This window comes from Rhipicephalus microplus, chromosome 8 (genome assembly GCF_043290135.1).
Source record: "Rhipicephalus microplus isolate Deutch F79 chromosome 8, USDA_Rmic, whole genome shotgun sequence".
NCBI classification, from domain to species: domain Eukaryota; kingdom Metazoa; phylum Arthropoda; class Arachnida; order Ixodida; family Ixodidae; genus Rhipicephalus; species Rhipicephalus microplus.
Window position 1 is genome coordinate 121,664,755 of NC_134707.1, and position 21,305 is coordinate 121,686,059.

At 47.0% G+C, this 21,305-nt stretch overlaps 1 long non-coding RNA gene and 1 other non-coding gene across 2 annotated transcripts in view; both read left to right on the forward strand.

Moving 5' to 3' along the window:
* The first annotated feature begins 11,493 nt into the window (after window positions 1-11,493).
* LOC142768739 (uncharacterized) overlaps window positions 11,494-21,305 on the forward strand; it is a 111,724-nt gene continuing 101,912 nt past the window's right edge. Inside the window, exon 1 of the long non-coding RNA XR_012885421.1 lies at window positions 11,494-11,533. This is a non-coding gene — a long non-coding RNA (uncharacterized LOC142768739). The remainder of the gene's footprint in view (window positions 11,534-21,305) is intronic.
* TRNAT-CGU (transfer RNA threonine (anticodon CGU)) lies at window positions 14,051-14,123 on the forward strand. The gene has a single exon. It is a non-coding gene; the product is annotated as a tRNA-Thr (tRNA).

The window sequence follows — 21,305 nt, forward strand, 5'->3', positions numbered from 1 at the left end:
AAAGTTGTCAGCGTCACACTCGGTTGTCGGAAGGGGAAGTCGTGAAAGGCAATCGGCGTCGGCATGACGACGACCGCTCTTGTAACGGACTTCAAAGTCGTGTTCTTGCAATCCTAACGCCCAACGAGCAAGACGACCAGACGGGTCAGGTAGTCCAGTGAGCCAACATAAAGAATGGTGGTCCGTGACAATGGAGAATCGGCGTCCATAGATATAATGGCGAAACTTGTGCACGGCGAATATGACCGCGAGACATTCCTGCTCTGTGACAGTATAGTTTCGCTCCGGTTTACTTAAACAGCGACTGGCATAGGCAACGACGTGTTCAGTAGCTCCATGGCGTTGGACCAAGACGGCGCCAATACCTACACCACTGGCGTCGGTATGAACTTCTGTGGCAGCAGATGGGTCATAGGGGCGAAGTACGGGCCCTGACGTAAGAACAAACTTGAGTTGCGAAAAAGACGACTCGCGTTCCACTGACCACCAAAAAGGTGCGTCCTTGTTGAGTAGGGACGTCAAAGGGTAAGCGAGGTCGGCGAACCTGGGCATGAAGCGACGGAAGTACGAGCATAGGCCCAAAAAGCTTCGCAACTCTCGTACCGACTGAGGTTGTTTGAAGCTGCCGACTGCAGCGACTTTCTGGGGGTCGGATCGAACGCCATGCTTGTCCACCAGGTGACCGAGAACGAGAGTCTAACGACTGCCAAAGTGACACTTCTTAGAGTTCAGGGTGAGCTTAGCTCTCTCAAGGCAGGTGAGAACAATGGCTAGACGATGGTTGTGTTCATCGAATGTACGGCCAAAAATTATACTGTCATCCAGGTAGCAATGAAAAACTTCCCACTTTAGTCCACGCAACACAGAGTCCATGAAGAGCTCAAACGTGACTGGAGCGTTGCATAGGCCAAACGGCATTACATTGAATTCAAATAGACTATCTGGGGTTATGAAGGTCATTTTCTCTTTGTCATTCGGGTGCATGGGGATTTGACAATAACCAGATCTCAAATCCACGGAGAAGTACGATGCCGAATGTAAACAATCGATGACATCATCTATCCTTGGAAACGGGTAGACATCCTTTTTAGTAACAGAGTTGAGCCGTCTGTAATACACGCAGCATCGCCAGGTACCATCCTTCTTTCGGACAAGAATCACAGGGGCAGCCCAAGGGGTACACGACTCTTGGATGACCCTTTTCTATAACATCTCTTCTACCTGTTGAGCAATGACCTTGCACTCCGCAGATGAGACATGGTATGGCTTTTGCCGGATAGGGTGAGCGGATCCTGTGTCAATCCCATGGCGAGTACGCGACTCGGGTACACTTATTTGCTCTTCATTATGCGCAAAGTCAAATATAGTAGCGTGCTTCGCAAGGACTTCGACCAAAGCTTGACGCTTTTCTGATGATAGCGACTTGTTTACCATACTCAGAAAGTTGGCTTCTGTATGGTACGTTGCACGAATAGGATCTACTTTCTCGTCGCTTAAAGTTGCAATAAAACTGGCCGCATTTTGTTCGAAGAGAGCGAGTCGCATTCCGCAGGGTAGCATAACAGGTTCATTTGAATAGTTCGACACCCATAAGGCCGATCGCCTATCACTGATCGACAGAACACAATGTGGAACGAGCACATTTTTCTTGGCGCAATTTAGAGGAATGGGCTCCACAAGAACATCAAACTATCCGGCGTCCGAGGCAGAGGCGTCAACGCGTACGGTCTTCATCGAGTTAGGCGGCAAGACAACATCCTCAATGACGGTGATAGATCCTTGACAGCACCTAGGATCGTCAGTAAATGCCGATAGCATAATCTCGCCAGCACCGCAATCTACAGTAACCCCACACTCGCGTAGAAAATCGATCCCCAAGATGATGTCATGGGTGGAGCTGGTCAGGACGGCCAATTCAGCTTCGAAGACCTTATCACCCAAAGTGACACTAACAGCACACACACCGATCGGGCACAGTGTCTCCCCGCTCACTGCACGAAATGATGCACAAATATCCCAGCGAAACATCACTTTATGTCCTAGCCGCAATTTGAAGTTAAGACTCATCACTGAAACAGCTGCTCCAGTATCTATCAAAGCTATCGGAGGAAGTTCATTAATAAGCACGGGGGCCCTATTTTGCGTCATGAAAACGGGTGGAGGCATAGGAGGATGTAGTGACAAATGTTCGGCGACCTCACCTCCATTGGCCGCACCACCTAGTTTCCCGGACGCGGGGAGGTGACGCGTCCACCAGGAGATGGGGAACGCAACCGGCGTGTTGTGGGGGGCGTCAAACTTCGCACGGAGGAAGGCGAGTCGTTGAGTAAATTCGGGTGGAAATTGCGTCCCACATGTGTATCACTGTGGGTCGTTTGCTGAAAGCCGTCCCCAACGTACGCGTCCCGCATTGAACGCATACCACCGCGCCAGCGGTTCTGTCGAGAAGCTGATGATCCCTCGTAGTAGCGCTGCTGAGGGTGACGCCTTTGACTACAGAATCGAGCCACATGTCCACGGAAACCGCAGTAACATCACACAGGGGCCTCACGCACGTCGACAAACCTTCCATGAGGCGCCATGTGCCCATGATCGTCCCACGAAGGCATCATTGTAGGTGGTTGGCGGGAGGCGTTATGGAAACCACGGGGATGATGTAAGTTGTCGGTTGGGGGCTCTGGTGCTCTTGATTGGGGCACATCATATAGAGTGGCATCAACGGCAACACACATTGCGTCGTATAGCGGGGAGGCGTTGATAGCAGGTGCTCTTGGCGGGTTGACAGCATCACGTCGTCCAAGTTCTTCGCGTATGATTTGCCTGATCATTGAGGCTAGATCACAGGAGGATGTTGGAGGGACGTCGACACTTGCAACGGTGGTGACGTTGGCAAGTCTATCTACCAAATTTGGGAGTGATGCGCCTAGCCTTCAGGGTCTCAAACTTGCGGCAGTGTTGTATTACGTCCGCTACAGATGGCAAGGTGCCCTTGCCGATGAGGAAATTGTAGACATCCTCAGCAACCCCTTTGAGGAGATGCCCTACCTTGTCATCTTTTTTCATGCGTGGGCCTACAGACTTGCACAATTTCAGAATCTCTTCGATGTACGTTGTGCATGTTTCACCGGGGACTTGAGCACGCTGCATCAAAGTTTGCTCAGCGCGTTTTGCTTCATCAATGGGTACCTGAAGCAGCTTCCTATTTCTTTCTCAAACGCTTCCCAGGTCGTTATTGTTTCTCCGTGTTTTTTACACCACACCAACGCCGTCTCTTGAAGAAACAATCCGACGTTGGACAACCGGGAGGCCGCATCCCAACAATTGTGTTTACTCACACGGTTGAAGTGTTTCAGCCATTCGTAGACGTCTTCTCCGACCCTCCCAGAGAAGCTTCGTGGTACTATGTGTCGGGACCACGTAGCGCCAGACGAAGAGTGCGTGGTGTCACCGTCAGCAATCGGATCCATAGAGAGCGGTGGTAGACCAGCCAGTCGGCGGCTTCGGCGTAGTTCTTGAGGTAGCGCTTCCGTGATCGTTCTCCTGGGATCGCTCCGCTGTACCCCGCACCTTCCACCAATCTTGTTATGGTGAGATGCCTTTATTTACAGGAGATGATGAATGCGAGAGTCCAGGGATCTGGCCGATCACCGCTCGTGCCAACCTCGTTCTCCTCTTCTTCCACGCACCCCCTCCGTATCGTAGCAATATTTTTTCCTGTTTCTGGCCAAATAAGTGAGCGACAAAAAAGTGAGGGTGCTGCAATAACAGAGAAAAAATCATAGAAACACAATTGCACAAGAATATGATCTACACTGTAAGCAAAAACTATCCGAGTTTGGCGTTTTTGCGGCTCATGACCTCTGAAAACTCTCTTGCGTTAAAAATTACTACCTCGTGTAGGAGTAAAAGATGGTACATGACATAGTTTTACCACCACCTCTCAGGCAAGTAGTAAAAAGATGTCAAAATTCAGTTTTACCACGTAGGGAGTTTTCTATCACGTGGTTTTTAACCTGCGTTTCAGAGTTTATTACCACGTGACTGCAAGGTGCAGCTGCTTCGGTGGCTTTTGCCCCATGCATACCCCCATCGTGACGCTCTCAGTGAATCCTAAAGGTACGCGAGCACCACAGATCTTTTTTTTTTGGCATCGACGTGCCTCAGGACTGACCTCGAGTCAACGCACTTTCACTGGAACTGGGGGCAGCATAAGCACAACAAGCGAGAACAGCATTCTGTGAACGAAAAAGAAAAAAAGACAGGGGGATCTCAAAAGAAGAAAAAAAGAAAGAAAACCTGCTGTGAAAGTTGTCCTGCATATTTTCTCAAATTGTTGGCTTTTGCTCGGCGGTGGTGCCTTGGAGACAGACGGTGCAAGAAGCTCGGTGTCTGTGTGTCTGGTTTGGCTGATGGATCTCATGTGTTTTCTACATTGTCAAACGACAGTGCGCTTCCGAGCGCCTCCAAACCTGCACGTCGCGGATATCTCGCTTCCGAGCCGAATCACGAATATCTGCCAGTGGTAACAAAATCAATCTGGTGTCATCGTTCGTGCTTGCCTACTGAAGAAGCAATAAGCGAAATGCTTCACTCTGTCGTCGGCACCGAGCCGCGGCCGCCAGTGACCAGTGGGAGTGTGTCGCCGGGGCAGGTGAAAGAAGCATCGCATATATTTTGTTCCACAGTAGGCGATGTCTGCGTGAGTAAAGTGCTGCCCGAATTGCCCACCTCATGCACCAACTGTTCTCAAACATGTAGCGCGAAGCCGATACGAGGCAGACGGAACCAGCAAGCAGCTGCCGGTGAGCACGAAGAAAACCCGGACGGTGGTCTTTCGCTGGAAGTATGAATACACCGCCCCGTCCCCTTAAGATAGCGGTCACGTGTTCATTTGTGTCTGAAATGACGATGAAATTCGCACAGGATATGAGTTCTGTGATCGCCAGCTGTGTTTCATCGGATAGCCGTGCTCCTCGAAAAGGCCTAGTACGCCGTCGGTAAGAAGCTTGTGTGCAGGCGTGCACCGCTCCTCTACGCCCGTTTTGATGAATACGTGCTGCTACTGTATTTGTGCACCGTCGCTAAATGAAAATCATTGAGCCACCAAGGTTTGTGCGTACTTATGTATATTTTATGGACTTGTGGATCAGCAGTGCTAACACGCGTGGGGCCATGAGCCCGGTGTGCCAAGTAATTATTGGATACTCAAAAAGGTGAGATTGGGTAGATTTATAATGAAAGGGCGGTGTAACATTTAGTTCCCTGCAACCCACCTTAAGTTTACGCTTGCACCTTCAACCGTTGTTGTTAATCAATGCAAAAAAAGAGCTCTCCTACCGGTCCTACAGGGCCGGTCAAAAGTCGTGCCTATATATACCGGATTCTCAAAGTGTAGTTGAGCAACGCGTGCAGTCTGTTTGAGTAGTGTATTATTGTGCATTTGTTGTGTGTGCGTGTTTGTCTGTATGTAAATCTGTGTGTCACTAATTCTGCCGTTTAATAAATTCAATCGATTGTGCTATTTAATAAATTAGTCGACTCTGGGCGAATGCACCCGTCAATTTTTAGTTTTTTTACCACCAGAAAGAACTCCCAGAAATCACCTCAAAAACCTTGTGAAGGCAGTACAAATTTACTCTCTCTATACTAGCTCAAAAGCTCACTGGGGTAAATAATTACTACTCTCCCTACGTTCAAAAACTCAGTTAGCACGAGAGTAAATTTTTACCTCGATAGTAGGTGGTAAAAAAAAAAACCAGGAGAGGTAGTGCGCTAGAGGACAAATGGTTTACCCAGTTTTTGAGGTTATTTCAGGTCATTTTCGTTTAGTGTGTACGAACGCCATACAACCTAGACAGAATAATATTCCTGAAGTGATCAGAAAGAAGGAAGAATAATGAACTTTTTCTTTATTTACAACAAACGGAAGTCTATTGTTATTTACATAGGTCAACTGCCGGCATGCTTACGCACAAGTCGCCCAGGGGAATCAGTTAGGCTGATTTATTTATATCGAGCGTCAGTTTTGGCTATCTTTTCCCACAATACAGCAGTTTTCAAAGATTGGTTGGCATCCGCAATCTTTGCAGTGGATATCAAGGTACTCTACCATTGCTTTTCTTATGTTATAATAATGCTCCTTTATTACCTCATCATTTTCACAGTGTCCAATTTATTCTATGTATACTTTCCGCTGCAGCAAAGTTGAAGGGTGTAAACCATTCCTTCAGCCCAGCAAACAAACTTTCTCTTGCTCTGTTTGTTACAGTCTCGTTTTTGTTTGGCACGCAGGTTAACCAAACTACACAAGTTCACCAATTTTTCCTTGCTGAAAATACCACTCTGACTTCAGATCTTCTTCCGGTTTTTTTTACGCAAGGCACAATCGAGTGAATATAGAACATTACCACTATATTTTCTACGTGTGCTCAATCTTTAACGCTCACTCAGATGGTTGTGGCCTGGTACCGAACACCTTCAGTAAAGGTTGTACCACATAAGTCAAGATGTGAACCGGTAAGCCTGCAGCCGTGACTCTGCTCGTTTTCTCTTGAAACTGTGCGCAACGCTGTGATGGCATGGTTTTGGCAGCGCGTTTCTATAACAGGACTTGAAGATGGCTTATTACTACCTCTGAATGTGCGGATTTTTAATGTGAAATGGGCTTCATAGAGCACGATTCATATTGCCAACAGCAGTGCCTCTGACGCAGGCTCAGTTTTGAATCGGGAAGCATAACATACATTCTGCTTGACTTTTCACAAGTAATGACTAATGGTGCTAGACGTAACCTCAAAATTACTTCGACTTGTGTAAACAGCGCCTCAGCATCAACTCTGCCTTTCTACACAAGGAACATATAATCACCAACAAGTTTGAACACACCAGTCATCCGTGTGTTCTTGACACGCTCTTGTAGAGTATCGTCAATGTTGGCTATAGGATTAACTACCGCATAATAAGGGCAACAGATTAACCGATGCATATTCTTTGCTTTTGAAAGAAAACACCCGAGTTCCAAAACATGTAAGTGGAGCTTAAGTAAATTGTAAATAGCTCTAAGAAGGCTTCAGCGTGCGTCTGCGTATCATTCTGCAATGCAACACTTCCATATATGTCGATACATTTTGGAATGCAAAGCAGTAGGTCCTCTATGTGGAATAGAATAGTACAAGTCCTTGACGAAAAAAAGAAGCCGCCAAATGTTTGTCGTAATTTCCTTGCAGGAGTGTATAGGCTTGCTTGGAATTTTTTCATTAAAAATGGGTCACTAACTCTCAACCAGTTTAACCTGCTCTGCAAAAGTGGGAGGCAACTATCAGGCATCTTTCGCCGAGACACTTACTTTGAGTGCACAGCCCACCTTTTGTGTCGTGGCGGTGAAGCACAGTAAGAAGCTTAATTTTCTTTTTTTTATGTGAAATGCCTTATCAAGGCAAGTCAGGTTCCATATGGCGCACAATTTTTTTGCTCCTTTTGTTGCTTTACGATTCTCGCTGTGGCACTCAAAAATGACATTAATGGCTTTTTTCGCTTTCGACGAATACAAAGTGCAAACAGGAAATAGAGGTACACCTTGTTCAGCGTGCGTCTGTTTTGTTATGTGTGTGTCTTTGTTGGGTCCCGTCGTTTTGGTGCGCTATAAGATCTACAGGCACGCTTTACCAACACGCCTAGTCTTCAGCTTTAGTTAAATGCACATTTGCGTCCTATAAAGTGGACAGAAGTATGACCGCCATAATAACTCTGTCGTAATGCGTCGGACGCATTGTTTGAAGGTGGCAGGTTCGATCTCTGCTGATAGCAAGCAATCTTTTCGTATAATTTATTTTGAAATTATTTTCTTTTGTACTACGTTACACCTATTATAAATACTATAAAGGGTGTCTTGCTTTGTCAGTGTGGCTAGATAGCCGAGTGGATATAGGATGGTTGCCACCACATCGAATGGTACGACGGTTCTAGTCAAGCTGCCACTTGATCCGTTAATTGTTGTTAGCCACTTCTTGATTTTGGCCCACCGCCACCACTCTCAGTCGTTTTTTGGCACACCGGGCTCATCTGTATCTTTAGTAGACCAGTGGTCAGCACTGCGCTTTACCAATTTCGGCTTCACGAAGCCGTTTGTAATGATGATGGCTTCACGGTGGGCCACACAAGCAAAGACATGATAAGATTATCACTGCAGTTTTCTGGAAGGCTTCAAAAATAACGCTTAGCTCAATCAGCTTTGGTGGTATAACTATCTGACTTCTCTGGTGCACGCGTCATTTATTTGAGGGGTGGCGCGTACGCCATGTTGAGGTAGAGGTAACGCAGCTTGGCTGCGGACCCGATTGTGGCGGTGTCGATACAGCCGCAGCAGTGGCATTTCGATGGAGGCTAAATGGTGGAGTTTGTCAACGTGGCTTTTTGTACTAGTTGGTTATATACGTGTGACAAGATCTGGCGTACCGTTAACGCTTGGATAAGGAAGGGACAGCCGGACAAGCGCTATCGTCAATGTGCAACATTCTCCACAGGTTTATATTTATGTTCATTTCGCTGCTAAAAACTCGAATGTGGTGGGGCAGTTTCTAAAGAACGAACTTTTAGCCCACTTCATTGACATTGAACTTGGTATTAATCCATGCCTCTTAAAACTGCTGTTGCCGAGTGTTAAAGAAATTTTAATAATTTTGGCGTAATTACGTTTCTAACGAAGACAGGCATGTGAGCCTCTAGGTTATTAAGTCTTCTTACATTTATTTAAGATCAACATAGGTTGAATGTAATGGACAGATGTACCTATAAAAAGAAAGTGTTTGTATTGGGTCGTGTTTGTCCCCATTTCATGTTGTATTCTCTTCGCCCATTATGACCGAAGGATAGAATGCACGTCATGCATGCACGTCAGCGTTGAAAATCTGTATATATATATATATATATATATATATATATATATATATATATATATATATATATATATATATATATATATGACGCTACAAAATGGAGACACGTCGTGGTCCAGATGCCATCCGTTTTCTAATGCACGCGCACTTCCTCTTCGTCGGCTTCTCCTAGTGTGACGCATTCACAAGGTGAATGCGTCACACTTCCCCCTCCCCTCGAGAAAGTCTCAGTTCAGAAGGTTCAAAATAACGCCGCAGTTTGCTAACATGCGCAATGTCAGAGTTTCTACGTAAGGGTAGCACGGAGCGGTTGATCTCATAGTTCACTGTTGAGACCTTGCGTAGAATCTTGTAGGGTCCTTCCATGACAGAACTCAGTTTGCCGTTGTTGGGATGCCATGGTGTCTCGTAAAGGACAAAGTCACCGACTTGGAACTCAATCGGAAGAAATTTTCTATCATAAATGATTTTGTTCTTATTATGGTAGGCGATAGAATTGGTAACTGCAGTTTTTCGCGCTTCTTCGACGGTTTCTTCTCGTTGTTCCAATACAGTAGGATAAGATGGAATTCAATACATCAGGAAGGAAGGTGCTTAGCCGGTCACTTCGTGGGGTGTTCTGTTGTATTCGTCAATTACCTCCGGAAGCAGCTTAGTCCAAGACTTCTGTGGTTCGTCATTGATCTTAAATTTAAGTCTCGTTACGATAGTCTGGTTTGTCCGCTCGTTCATGCCGTTGCATTGTGGATGATGAGATGAGGTGAATAGTTGGTGTATACGATTATGTTTTAAAAACTGCTTGAATTTTCCTGCGGTAAATCCTGTTCCACGGTCTGAAAGAAGCTTCCGTGGTTTTCCAGAAGAAAAAAATTGTTTTTAAGCATGAAATGTAGGCGTCGCTGTTCTCACTTTTATGAGCAAACGCCCATGCGTAGCGAGTCGCATGATCAATAACCAAGTGTATAAACCTTTTTGACGAGCCATATCCAGAAAATCCTCCTATGGTGTCTATTGCAAAGAGGTCGAAGGGCTCTTCAGCTGGAGGCAGTGATTCAAGCGTCCCAAACTTTTTTGTTTTCGTCTTCTTGCATCTCTGGCATGTATCACAATGCCGAATGTAAGTGCAAACATCGGTTACCATATGCGGCCAATATTATTGCGGAGACAGGAGTGATAGCGTCTTCTTCACTCCGAGATGCCCAAAATGTTGATGTGCATTCTTCAGAATGGTTGGACGTAGTTCATGGGGCACGTATATTTTCCGTAGTCCTTTTCTTTTAACGATAATGTTGTTACTTTCCAATGAGTGCGTTCCTTTTGGACGCTCATTGTTGCATCGCTGAAGGTCGTCGTGTGATAGAAGATTAACTATTGGGGCTCTGGAGAGCGCATCTGCTTCGACATAACTTATGCCCTTTTGATGTTTGATGTTCACATCATACATTGACAGTTTCAAAGACCACCGGAAGAGATGACCTTGAGGATTTTTAACAATCTTCAGCCACTGGAGTGCAGAGTGATCTGTTACAACAGTGAATGACTTTCCATGAAGGTAGCAATGCCATTTATCAATGGCATCGAAAATGGCAAGACATTCCCTTTCTGTAATTGCATAGTTCACCTCGTGCTTAAGTAGTTTGCGGGAATAGTAAGCAACAGGATGTTCTTTGCCTTTGTCATCAGGTTGTTTCAGCACTGCACCGATGCCTTCGCCAGATGCGTCACAGTACACAGTACATGGTCTCGAAGGGTCGTATATGCGAAGCACCGGTTCTTCAGTTATCCGCTCCTTCAGTTCACGAAAGGCTTGCTCGCATGCTTCTGTCCACACCCACTTGCTGCCTTTGTGGAGTAGTTTTGTGAGTGGAAGAGCGATATCGCTGAAGTGGGGGATGTACTGACGGTAGGTGTTTACAGTGCCCTGAAAACGCTGGAGATCTTTTTCTCGTTTTGGTGTAGGAAATTTGAGTATGGCAGCCACATTACTTTGCTTAGGTGTCACTGTTCCTTGTGAAATTTTGTGGCCCAGGTATTCAATGCTGCAGCGTGCAAATTGGCACTTTTTTCGTTTGAGTTTTACGTTCTCGGTTTTGAGAGCTTTCAATAGCGCCTCAAGGTGTCGTATATGATCATTAAATGTCTCTGAGTATACGACCACATCGTCAAAGTAATTAATAACATTGGTGAGCTGATGTTTCGCTATTATTGATTTCATGGCTCTTTCAAATGTAGCTGGAGCGTTTTTCAACCCAAAAGGCATTACCAACCACTCAAAATGACCATCAGGCGTGACAAATGCAGTTTTCTGAACATCGTCAGGATGCATTTGCACATGCCAGTATCCCGACGTTACGTCCAACGTAGTGAAAAACTCCGCCTTTCCTAAGTGGTCAAGAATATCATCTATACGTGGAATTGGTATAAAGTCGGGTACCGTTATGGCATTGAGTTTCCGGTAGTCAATACTCAGACGAGTGCGTCCTTCACCTTTCTTATCTGCTAAAATGACAGGTGCGGCGTAGGGCGATAATGAAGGCCTCACAACACCTTGCTTGAGGAGAGCGTTATTCTGTTTGTCTATCTGCACTTTGTCTGCCTGTGAACATCGGTATGGTGCTCGACGAATAGGGACAGCATTGGTAAGTGCGATCCTATGTTTCTCAGTAGTGATGCACCCAATATCTGTCTGAGATTTCGAAAATATCTCGTCATACTTGCTTAAAAGAGAGTCGAGCGCCACAGCCTCATGCTCTGATAAGTTTTCTGAAGTCAGGGTTTGCATCAGCGGGGCTTGAATGGTTTTCTTTTCATTGTGATGCGGAAGGTTCATATTCTCACGTGCTTGTGTCATTGACTTGCTTTCCAGATTTACAGAAAGATTGAAGTATGAAGCGCTGTCTAGGCCAAGAATTAATTGCGTTCTCATGCCTCGCAGCACATGTGCATAAACTTTCTTGATGACGTTCCCAATTTGTAACTGAATGTTTACGCGACCCAAAGTTCGAATGCTTGATGCAACTTGCTGGACCATGATGCTGGAGTCTTTCATCAACTGAAGCTTTAGCTGTTTGTACACATCCTCGCTGATACAAGTAATTGTTGCTCCTGTATCGAGAATTGCATTTACTGGCTTTCCGTTGATGAGAGCACTGAAGTGTATAATGAAACTCTGGGTCGCCCTCCTCGTTCCTTTCCCCCTTTAGTATCAATAGCGGACACATTGCCGCGACGCGGACATTCGTTGTGCCAGTGAAACTGTCGTGGGAAACCAGCAGCTGAGCAGTATCTACATTCGTTTTGCGGGGCACGCGGTTGAAGAGTTATTGTCGGTTACTGCAATCTGCTGAAGAAACGTGGAGCTCTTGATGCGATACAAACGTTACGAGTAAAGGAAACTCCTCTCACCCGTTTTAAAGATGTCTCGACCCGTTGAGGAGCGGTGAGCCACTCTAATGACGAGTTGGAAGACAGTCCGGCGAGCGCCAGTTCCACATCAGGAGGAACACCATCAGTCAGCCCAGAAATGATGTGGCACTCTTTTAGGTCAGCCAAGGAACCCAGTCGCTTTTTCTCGTCGTAGTAGTCCTTGATGGTCTGCCCTCCTTCCAGTCGGTAGTGAATGAAGAGACGGAAGGCATCTCCGTCAGTCGAAGCAAAGCGCGCTTGCATGTCACGCTTGATATCGCCCCTAGTTGTCTCGCCGTTGCCGAAAATCTCTGTCAGGTACCACTTGAACGCTTCCCCTTCAATGTATTCGTTGAAGTGAGTGACCCGATCGCGGTGAGTCCATGATGCATCGGCTGCCTTCATGTCGGAAAGAAGAAGCCACTTGTCGATGAGGACGTCTTCTGGTGTTCCCTTGAACTTCTGTAAGTTGAGCGGAGGCTTTGGCTTAGCCATGGCACGTTGATGAGGGCGATCCTGTCGACTTGTGTGACGCTACAAAATGGAGACACGTCGTGGTTCAGATGCCATGCGTTTATTCTAATGCACGCGCACTTCCTCTTCGTCGGCTTTCCTGGAATCACCTTGTGAATGCGTCACACACACACACACACACACACACACACACACACACACACACACACACACACACACACACACACACACACACGCACACACACACACACACACACACACACACACACACACACACACACACACACACACATATATATATATATATATATATATATATATATATATATATATATATATATATATATATATATATATATATATATATATATATATATATATATATATATATATATATATATATATATTCGATTCCTGCTCACAGTTGGTAATTTTTTCATCCACTTTTCTTTCTTCTTTCTTCTTATTTACATTCCATTGGTTCTAATAACTTCCCCTGTACATTCCTTGGCATTACTGTCTGTCATATCTCATTAATATTGTGTTAAAACACGGAAAAACGAGCCCTTAGGTATACACTTCTTTCCCTTATTTCATTGAACGAGGGTCTCGTACTGGCAGACTTGGTGTGTTTAGGTTGTATAAGAGGGACAATTAATCAGCTGCCCGCTCATAATAAGTTCACGTGCTACGTGACGCCAAACATGCGCATAAGAGTGTTTTCACACTCGTTGTTTGGCTTATAGATGGCGCTGACTGTCGCTCCTACTTCTAAATTCACAGATAAACCCAAAAAAGTGGATGGAGGGAGGGCCGCTGTGATAGCTCAGTGGTTAGAGCATCGAACGCGTAATTCGAAGGTCGTAGGCTCGATTCCTGCTCACAGTTGGTAATTTTTTCATCCACTTTTCTTTCTTCTTTCTTCTTATTTACATTCCATTGGTTCTAATAACTTCCCCTGTACATTCCTTGGCATTACTGTCTGTTATATCTCATTATTATTGTGTTAAAACACGGAAAAACGAGCCCTTAGGTATACACTTCTTTCCCTTATTTCATTGAACGAGGGTCTCGTACTGGCAGACTTGGTGTGTTTAGGTTGTATAAGAGGGACAATTAATCAGCTGCCCGCTCATAATAAGTTCACGTGCTACGTGACGCCAAACATGCGCATAAGAGTGTTTTCACACTCGTTGTTTGGCTTATAGATGGCGCTGACTGTCGCTCCTACTTCTAAATTCACAGATAAACCCAAAAAAGTGGATGGAGGGAGGGCCGCTGTGATAGCTCAGTGGTTAGAGCATCGAACGCGTAATTCGAAGGTCGTAGGTTCGATTCCTGCTCACAGTTGGTAATTTTTTCATCCACTTTTCTTTCTTCTTCTTATTTACATTCCATTGGTTCTAATAACTTCCCCTGTACATTCCTTGGCATTACTGTCTGTTATATCTCATTATTATTGTGTTAAAACACAGAAAAATGAGCCCTTAGGTATACACTTCTTTCGCTTATATATATATATATATATATATATATATATATATATATATATATATATATATATATATATATATATATATATTTAATATTGCCACGTTCCATTTCCCAAGTTTTACACCACATGATTCACGGCGCAAACCGTGCCTGCAGTTTTCGAGAAGGTTCCGGACTGTAGTAGATCATTTTGATAAGATCACGCCCACTGTGCGAACGGTACAGATTGTTCTGGAACGTACGCCACTGCCAGCGATAACGCTAGAACATTCGACGGCAAGAGTATAAATGCCGACGCACTTCGCCGCTTGTCAGTTGTTCATCGAAGGCCGACGCTCCGTTCGCCGCTATCAGTACGAGGCTGATATCTGTGCGAGACTGCTGCTGTAATTGGACTTTCCGTTTACCGGGCACAGGTTCGCCCAAATAAACAATTAAATCCCAACACGAAGTCTCCTGTCTTCGGCCACGTAACGACCCCGTGACATCTGGTGGAGGTGCTGCTTCGTTTATGTACCGGACGCCCCCGTCAAGCCGTGAACCCAGCTCACGTCGTGGAGAAGACACCGACGCCAACCAGGAGCAGCGAACAAGCCGCCGACAGCAAGGGCTACCACCGGAGTACGGGCTTCTACAAGACAAGGCGCGGAAGACCAAAGCCATGATCGCGACCGCAGCGACAATGACAACCGCAGCGTCACAGCCCACGATGGTCATGCATCAACCCAGGGAACAACCAATTTTCCATGGGTCATCGTTCGAAGACATGGAGTCCTGGCTAGAAACATACGACCTTGTGGCCGCCCTCAACCACTGGCACCATGACGAAAAGCTGCGTCGTGTGTTCTTCTATTTGGAAGACACCACAAGGACCTGGCTCGCAAATCGGGAGTCCACGTTCCGAACGTGGGATGATTTTGCGGCGCATTCCTGCAAACGTTCGCGAGCGTCGCTCGCAAAGAGAGGGCCGCTGCTTTATTAGAGACCCGGGTTCAGCTACCAAATGAAAAATGTCGCCATTTTCACAGAAGAAATGACCCGACTATTCCGTCACGCTGACCCAGACATGCCTAAGGAGAAAAAAGTTCGTTTCCTCATGCGAGGGGTCAAACAGGAGCTCTTGGCGGGACTGATGAGAAACCCACCGAAAACCGTCCAAGAATTTGTAGCCGAAGCGACCACTATCGAAAAGACCCTGGACATGCGCACCAGACAGTATAATCGTCGCCTGACTGCAGACTGCGCTGCTGCTCAAGCCAGTAACTCCGGAGACCTGCGTGAAACGATCCGAGCGATCGTGCGGGAAGAGCTGCGCAAGCTCTTGCCTTCGGCGCAGCCTCAAGTGGATTCAATCGCCGACATTGTGCGAGAAGAAGTTCAGCAATCTCTTCGATTTCCCCACGCACCGCTGCCCGAGCCGGAAGCTATGAGCTACGCCGCTTCACTGCGCTACAACGCTCCTCCCCGTCCACGCCAAAACGCCGCCCCATCGCACTTACGTCGACCGACGCCACCACCGCCACCACCCCCACCGACGTCATACCGTTCGCCAGCGGCCCAGCGCAGTGCACCGAAGAAGACTGACGTCTGGCGCACCCCTGACCATCACCCGCTCTGTTACCACTGCGGCGAGGCCGGACACACATACCGCCGTTGCCAGTACCGACAGATGGGACTGCGTGGCTTCGCCGTCAATGCACTGCGTCCACAGCCAGGAGAACGACCACGTGACATCGCCGACTACCTGACAGGAACTCGGTGGACACCACGAAGCCCTTCGCGTTCGCCGTCACCCAGCCGCCGCACGTCACCGCACCACCGGCAGTACTCTGGCCCAACGCGGGGCCGGTCTCCTAGCCCGTATCCGGGAAACTAAGGGCAGCAACCGGTGGAGGTGCGGTTGCTGTGCGACGAACTACCGAAGATCCTCCGACGACGACGACGCCGCGATGGAGCTTTCCAAACACAACGCCAACCAGGCAAAGCCCTGACGGCGAAAGCTCACATACCGAAGGTGGCCTGACGACGCAACATGGAAGCAGCGGAACAAGCCGACGCAGCCGTGACCCGACGCCACGCCCTAACTGTAATGCGAGACGGCGAATTAGCGACCTCGACGTTCTTATCAACGGCCACAGTGTGACCGCTCTCGTCGATACTGGAGCCGACTATTCTGTCATAAGTGGGTCGTTCACCGCGAAGTTAAAGAAAGTTAGGACAGCTTAGAAAGGCCCTAAAATCCGCACAGCCGGAGGTCATCTCGTTACGCCTGCAGGAATCTGCACAGCGAGAGTCACCATTAACGGCCGTATTTATGCTACAGACTTCGTAGTCCTACAGCGTGGCTCGAGAGACGTCATCCTTGTCATATACTTCTTATGCCTCCATGGTGCTGTCATCAACCTAAAAACAAAGTCGATAACGTTATCCACAGAGGAAGCACTACCGCCGCGCACGCCGTCGGGACACCATGCCTTGAATGTGCTGGAAGAACAAGTCACCATTCCGCCTCGCTCAAGCGTCATTATTTTAGTCGGCGCTCCTAAATCACCTGACTTCGAAGGCGTCGTTGAAGGCAGTCAGCATCTGTTGGTCACCCGAAATATTTGCGTCGCAAGAGGAATTGCAGAGCTGCGGGGAGGCAAAGCAACGGTTATGCTCACGAATTTCAGCAATGAGTACAAACATGTGAACAAAAGAACAACGGTCGCATACATCGAAGAAATTGTCGAAGCCACCAGTGCTTTCGCCCTCGCCGATTTTGTGGAACCTGCTAAGAGGAACCAAGCCACTCCCATAGCTTTCGACGTCAATCCCAGACTTTCGAAGGATAAGCAAGTACAGCTCAAGGCCCTGCTCCTACAATACGAAGATTGCTTTTCGTCGTCATCAAAAATTCGGCAGACCCCAATCACGAAACATCGCATCATAACCGAAGAAAATGCCAGACCACTCTGTCAGAGTCCGTACAGGGTTTCGACGCGAGAACGTGAGGCCATGAAGAGACAAGTTGATGAATTGCTGCGGGATGACATTATCCAGCCGTCCAAGAGTCCACGGGCATCCCCCGTGGTGTTAGTGAAGAAAAAGGATGGGACCCTACGTTTCTGCGTCGATTATCGCCCCCTGAACAAAATCACAAGAAAGGACGTGTATCCTCTCCCACGGATAGACGACGCACTTGATCGGCTCCATAACGCCAAGTACTTTTCTTCAATGAACCTCAAGACTGGCTATTGGCAAATCGAAGTCGACGAAAGAGACCGAGAAAAGACGGCGTTTATAACACCGGACGGCCTCTTCGAGTTTAAGGTGATGCCCTTCGGCCTTTGCTCAGCGCCTGCAACTTTTCAACGCGTTATAGATACAGTACTGGCAGGATTGAAGTGGCAGACTTGCCTCGTGTACTTCGACGACGTCGTCGTGTTTTCCTCGAGTTTCGACGAGCATCTTCGGCGCCTTGAAGCTGTACTTCAAGCCATCAAGACTTCCGGACTCACACTGAAGCCAGAAAAGTGCAGATTTGCGTACGAGGAGCTCTTGTTTATGGGGCACGTTATCAGCAAGTCAGGAGTTCGTCCCGATCCACGGAAAACAGCCGCCATCGCCGACTTCCCGCCGCCCACTGACAAGAAAGCCGTGCGCCGATTTCTGGGCCTGTGCGCCTATTATAGGCGGTTCGTGAAAAACTTCACCCGCATCACCGATCCTCTCACTAACCTTACCAAGGCTGACGTGGAGTTCAAGTGGGAAACGCCACAGGAACACGCTTTCCAGGAGCTTAAACATCGCCTCCAGACGCCTCCGTTACTTGCCCATTTCGACGAATTCGCCGAGACAGAAATACATACTGACGCAAGCAGCGTAGGTCTTGGCGCCGTTCTTGTGCAGAGGGCTGACGGACTTGAAAGGGTTATTAGTTACGCCAGCCGATCGCTATCCAAAGCAGAAGCAAATTATTCCACAACAGAAAAGGAGTGCCTCGCCATCATCTGGACTACGTCGAAATTTCACCCCTACCTCTACGGCAGGCCCTTCAAAGTTGTGAGCGACCACCACGCCTTGTGTTTGCTAGCTACCTTGAGGGGCCTTTCAGGTCGCCTCGCACGATGGAGCCTGAGACTTCAAGAATATGACATCACCATCGTTTACAAGTCCGGCAAGAAACACTCCAACGCCGGCTGTCTCTCTCGTGCGCCTGTCGACCAACCACCGCCCGGCGACCCGGATGACGACTACTTCTTGGGAACGATAACTACCGACGACTTTGCTGAACGACAGCGGGCCAACCCGGAACTTGAGGCCCTAATAGAATACCTCGAAGGCAGGACCGTCGAAGTCCCGAAGGTATTCAAGCGCGCACTTGCGTCGTTCTTTCTACGAAACGGTCTTCTACAAAAGAAAAACTTTTCACCGCTTCGAGCTAAGTACCTCTTTGTGGTGCCTTCAGCTCTGCGACCAGAGCTCCTGCAGGCCCTGTACGACAATCCGACGGCAGGGCACCTCGGTGTTTCTCGCACGCTCGCGAGGATACAAGAAAACTACTATTGACCACGTCTTACCACCGACGTCACTCGTTATGTGAGGACATGCCGGGACTGTCAGTAACGCAAGACATTGCCGACAAGGCCAGCGGGACTTCTGCAGCCAATTGATTTACCTTGCCGACCTTTCCAGCAGATTGGTATGGACTTACTGGGGCCGTTCCCGACGTCGGCTTTCGGAAACAAGTGGATCGTGGTAGCTACCGACTACCTCACCCACTACGCCGAGGCAAAAGCCCTGCCAAAAGGCAGTGCATCCGAGGTAGCTAAGTTCGTCGAAAATATCGTCCTACGTCACGGCGCCCCGGAGGTCCTTATCACCGACAGAGGAACGGCATTCACTGCCGACTTAACTCAAGCGATATTGGCATCCAGCCAAACCACCGCCGGACGACAGCGTACCACCCACAGACCAACGGCCTCACCGAGCGGCTTAACAAGACGATCGTCGACATGCTGTCAATGTACGTCGATGTCGAACAGAAGACGTGGGACGCCATTCTTCCGTATGCGACCTTCGCATACAACACGGCGGTGCAGGAGACGACGCAGATATCTTCATACAAATTGGTCTACGGAAGGAGACCGGCAACGACGCTCGATGCCATGTTACCCAACGTCACCGACGAAGAAAACCTCGATGTGAGCGAGTACCTTCAATGCGCCGAAGAAGCCCGACAACTTGCGCGTCTCCGTATCAAGAATCAACAGACGACCGACAGCCACCGTTACAACCTTCGACGACGCTTCGTGCAATACCAGCCCGGTGAACGTGTTTGGGTGTGGACGCCGATACGCCGACGTGGACTAAGTGAAAAGCTTCTGCCGACGGTACTTCGGACCGTACAGGGTGGTTCGACGTCTCGTCCCACTTGATTACGAGGTTGTTCCCGACGGCATCACGAACTCTCAACGACGCCGATCGCGACCTGAAGTCGTCCATGTCGCGCGCCTCAAGCCGTTTTATGCGCGTTAACAAACTGAAACAGTTCTTGTATTATTGTTGTATCGTAATTTATTCATTGTACTTTTCCAAGTCGAATGCATGTTCATCATTTTCCAAGTCGTTCATCATCATCATTCATCATTTTCCAAGTCGAATGCATGTTCATGCTCTCCAGAACGCAACAGCCAACCTCGCCCACCTGAGGTCTCCTAGATGTCACTAGACTGCCTTTCCTGTGAATGTGTTTGTGCAAGTGCAAGGAACTGCCGTGTTACATGGAACTACTCTATTTTGTGATATTTTTGCCATGATGAGACACCACTTGTTCATGCTTCATAGTTTGTAGCTCGCGTATTCTTTCGGGGGGAGGGGGAATCATGTGACGTATGAAGGTAGCGATGGTTGGTAGAAGCCGAGGAGTATATATATATATATATATATATATATATATATATATATATATATATATATATATATATATAGGCATGGTGGTAGAGTGGCCGTAGCATTGCCTATAGTCCAGAATATCCTCCGTGAGCGGTCACAACGTGGTTTATTTCGACGTTTCGGCCTAGAGTCTGGCCTTCATCAGGATTCTATCCTGATGAAGGCCAGTGGATGAATGGATGAAAAGTGGATGAATAAATAACCAGCCGTGAGCGGATATTTCTTTCTTCTTATTTACATTCCATTGGTTCTAATAACTTCCCCTGTACATTCCTTGGCATTACTGTCTGCTAGATCTCACATACATACATACATACATATATATATATATATATATATATATATATATATATATATATATATATATATATATATATATATATATATATATATATATATATATATATATATATATACATATATATATATATATATATATATATATATATATATATATATATATATATATATATATATAAGACTATTCCATTTTGTTTAACTCCAGTCAACTCGTTAGTGGCGTACTTGACCTCTTTGCTCATGATCTTGACAATTTGGCGGCGACACATGAGCTCCCTGTTAAGAAAGTGATTTTGTTTTTAAACCTGAAAGTTGTTCTCTTTGAACATCACAAGTGTTGGGATTATTACCCTCATGACAAGAAAGTGCTGCTTTAGTGTGAATCATGCCATTCCAGGCTGGTGAAGAAAGCAATCGCTGATGTTTGTTTTGACAGCGCGCTTCGCAAATCATGCCGCTATAAAAGGTCTAGTAGTGCGATAATTAAAATAAATGCATGCCTTTCGCTAGCAGTTCACTCTGTCATGTACCTGTCTCAGTAGCATAAGGTGTGCTAAATGACTTAGACAGGTAGGTGTGTAACCAGTGCTGATATATGAAAAAGCGTAGTCGTACTGTATATTCAAAACGCGTCACGCGTTCTTGAACAAATTGCACGGAACGTTAAAATAGAAATGTTTTTTCCGCCAAAAGACACTAACGAGTATTTGCGAGCCACAAGCCCCTTAACCATAAGGCCTCCACAATTTTTGAAGAAAGATCAGTCTCCACATGTTCCATGTGTGAATAATATAGTGTATC